The sequence below is a fragment of the Tursiops truncatus genome, chromosome 1, assembly GCF_011762595.2.
Source record: "Tursiops truncatus isolate mTurTru1 chromosome 1, mTurTru1.mat.Y, whole genome shotgun sequence".
Classification (NCBI taxonomy): domain Eukaryota; kingdom Metazoa; phylum Chordata; class Mammalia; order Artiodactyla; family Delphinidae; genus Tursiops; species Tursiops truncatus.
This window is the reverse complement of record NC_047034.1, coordinates 10,173,673-10,177,947: the sequence shown is the minus strand read 5'-3', so window position 1 is coordinate 10,177,947 and position 4,275 is coordinate 10,173,673.

Genomic DNA, 4,275 nt, shown 5'->3' with positions numbered 1-4,275 from the left:
TTAGTTGATTTTTGTAAATAATTGTAATAAATTTTTGCATAAAGACATGTGTCCAACTTTTAAACCTCCTCCCCTGTTAATTAAATTATAATCATTTCAGAGTTCTTCTACTGTGAGAAGTATGAGAATGAAGTATTTAATCTAAAAGAGAAAAATAAAGCATCACTAGTATAAAAAGAGACAGGAAAAAACAAATGTGACTCTATGGTGTAATTTAAAATTGGTGGTCTTTCTGGAAATATTTCATATGGTTAGCATATCTCATGGAAAATGCCTGTGATCATTTTTTTAAAAGCCTTCCCAGCTAATCTAATAGACAGTGAATAAACTAGAAATATCAGATTTATAATTCACTTGAATAACTTTTATTTGTTAAATAATAAATCTAGGAGAAAAGATTCTATGTGGCAAATTTATGAGGATTTGACTGTGTTACTTACAATGCATCAGATCCCCGAGTTTTATATATGCAACTTTATTCTGTACTCCTTAGGAGTGTATTGATAAAGTGAAAGAAAATTTATCCAAAATAAAGGGCCAAAGGAATAAATTAAATTTATTATCAGAGGAAATAGAAAATGTCTGTAAATTACAGCATCTATAGACAGCTATGTTTGCAACGTCCCTTTCACCATGCCATGATATTTGCTAACCATGCTTCTGCTATTTGTTCTTATTACAGACGCAGATGGCCCAGGTTGATCTTTAATTTGTTAGGCTCAAAATAAAATATTGTCCTCTCCAGAGTTTAACAAAGGTTGCCCAACTTTATAGCTTAAGACATTCCAAATAAATCTGTTTCACACTGCAATTTAGCCAAAGGCTGGATATAAAGATTAGAACTTTTTCCTGAGTCTTCCCAGCTGCTCAGATTTAAATACCCTTATTGCTTGACCATCCTACTTTACTTCCTGTAGGATCTTCTAGCTCGAGTCACTAAGGAACTACATATATATATTTTCTTTCTGCGTAACATTTTCTTGTAAGATAGTCATATCCCTGATGGAGTGCTTTCAATGGGAAAGTGGACTGTATACACCTTTTGGGATTAAAAATGCTTCCTCCTTCTCTTCCCCCTCTATGGTATTCATTCACTTAATGCACTGCTTCTACGTGGTTTCTACTTCTATTCATTCCTACTGTAATTAAATATGATTCTAGTTTTAATTTTAAAAATAGTGTATGGTAGGTCTTCCCTGGTGGCACAGTGGTGGTCTTCCCTGGTGCCGCAGTGGTTGAGAGTCCGCCTGCCGATGCAGGGGACACGGGTTCGTGCCCCGGTCTGGGAAGATCCCACATGCCGCGGGGTGAATGGGCCCGTGAGCCATGGCCGCTGAGCCTGCGCATCCGGAGCCTGTGCTCCACAACGGGAGAGGCCACAACAGTGAGAGGCCCGCGTACCGCAAAAAAAAAAAAAAATAGTGTATGGTAGAGGCTTAGTTTCTATATGGTAAAGTAACATCTTGGTTTGAATTATTTGATGCTACATAACAAATGTTCTTTCAAATAATACACTTATTTTAGCTATTTTATTAATACTTTTTAAGATATTTAAAAACAATAAGCAAAAGTAGGTTTCCTGATTAATAGACAACTCTGCTGTAGGGGTACTATTTTAGTAATGCTCTGCATTGTATTTAATTGTACACATGTGATGGCATTATACTGATTTATTTAACATATTTTTGTTAAATGTCTGTCATGTTTAGGTGCTGTGTGAGATACGGAGAATAAATAATGAGCAATGCTGAAAAATTCAAACAAAAATAATATGTTAATACATATTACTTTAAATAGACTGGTAAGAGAATAAATGGCCAGCTGAATTCAAAATTATTGTACAAATGAATAAATTCGAATAGAGGATGAGGAAATTTAGGAAAGACACACAGGGAAGAGAAGTTAATTCACATTGTTGCTATGCAAAATTACTTTTACCTTTTTACTTAGGCAAATGAATCTACTTTATTTATTTATTTATTTATTTATGCCTGTGTTGGGTCTTCGTTGCTGCGCCTGGGCTTTCTCTGGTTGTGACGAGCAGGGGCTACTCTTTGCTGTGGTGTGCGGGCTTCTCATTGCGGTGGCTTCTCTTGTTGCGGATTCTTAATCACTGCGCTACCAGGGAAGCCCCTACATTTTTTGACGATATAATATTTCCTCAATTTTTATCTAATTCATATTCAGTGTGGAGAAATTTCTTGAAGAAAATTCTTATTCCTTTAATACTTCTTTCAGTGTGAACAAGCCATCTTTAATTAGCTATTAATGAGCAAACGTATGCAAAGAACTCTGGGGATTAGATTAAAAATTAGCAGCTGGTGAAATAATGTGCATGAAAAACCTAATGTCAGACACAGAGGAAGTTCACAGTAAAAGTTCACAGGAGTTGTCTTCCTTCTCTACGACTCCCACTTTCCACACCACTGCTTTTACCATTAAAATGATAACACAGTCTGTTGCAGTTTCTAACTCCATACATGATGCTTACAAGTTCTTAATTTCCTTTAGGATTATATATTATCTATTTAGTACAATGTATTCATACTCCTTTTCACTGAGGTGGATTTTTATAAGCATGTCACTTATGACCAGTAACTGGACATATTTTGCACTTCACTCACAATAGAGACAAAATGGATATCTCACTTAACAATCTCACCACCTTATCTATACCATGTAATTGTAAACAAGAAAAGTAAGAGCATAAGCAAACTGGGGAAAAAAAAAAACAACACAGCTTACAAGAAATGTTAAACTTTCTAATAAATAACTGTAGTGTGAATTGACTTGTACTTATGGTTTTGTTTATAACAGTCTTTTATGAGAAAGTACAAAAATACCTGTCATGCCCACCAGGATTACAACAAAAACCCTTCCACATACATATGCTATATTGTATCATGCTGACAGGTTGTATATGGAGTGGCCTATCAAAAAATATGATTTATAACTGACCAATTACATGCTAAAATATGCAAAAACTGAAAGATTTCTATCAAAAGGTAGTAAGGGAAAAAAGTAAGAAAAAGCTAATAAAGTATTAAGGGAAAGAAGAAGGTGAGATTAAAAGTAAAGAAACGGAGGTACTAAATAAGGAAGCAAGAGTGACAATCGGCTTTGGCCTCAGTATTTAACCAAAATTTAGCCTTCAGCTTTTTTCAATTTCAGCTTTGGACACTGGAAGAATAAATAGCTAAAAAATGTCTATTTTGATATTATTTTTGATAGCCTCAAACATTTGCATAATCAAGTCATTTATTGTCATATATAATCACCATATGACAATAATACCAGCAAGATATTTTATTGGGATTTATTTTAAATATATGAATAATCACTTTCAAATACTGGTGAGCATTCAAGATGTACTTATAGCTACATGATGGAATAGCCAACAATAACATGTTTTAAAAGATGCAAAAGAATACCTTTTTATTGTATTTTTCAGATAGCAATACTAACATATGAGCACTTACTAATGGTTGCTTGCAGAGAAAATAGTTCCTTTGCTGGAACCTGCTGGATAAGTGACCACAGTGATGTACCTTGAGGGTGCAAGGATTTCTTGCATGATATCAAGGGCAAAGATTTTACTATATACATATATAATACTAAGTATATGTCTACTTAGTGTTTTGTTTGTGTAGGAATTATAGGAGCCATTGAACATTAGAGAAGGCTAAAAATGATTGCCTCTAAATCACAATGCAAATTCTGAGAACCTGAGAATTAAACCATATAACAATAAAAATATAATAAAAATAACTCCAAAATTTAAAAATCAAATTTGTTTTGATTTATTTTTATATCATAGTTTACTATAATATAGGATAAATATTAGGTTTCTTTGTCTCAGGTGTGTTTTTGCAATGGGGTTGATACCAACCACAAGCAAGTGAAAATTCATTTGGGGATGGTGGAAAAATCTTAGACATTGCAGTGGTTTGTGGTCCTCCAAAGGGCCACAGCACATAAACAGCATAAACAGCATTCACGAGCAGCACTGCGGGGTATGATAAGAAAAAAGTATCTTAAAAGGCTGCTTCTTGGAGTGATCATGAAAAGAAAGGTTGAGAAACCCTACATCAGAAAATGGTGGGTATCTCTGAAAAAAAGGTAAAATCAAATTAAAATTTACCGTCTTACTACCTTAAAAACTTTATTCTATTTTGCACACCACAATTTACAGCACTAAAATTAAATAAATTCTAAAAATAATAAAATGTTATATAGAATAATCAAAGAAATAATTAAAAGTTTAAGATAAATTGT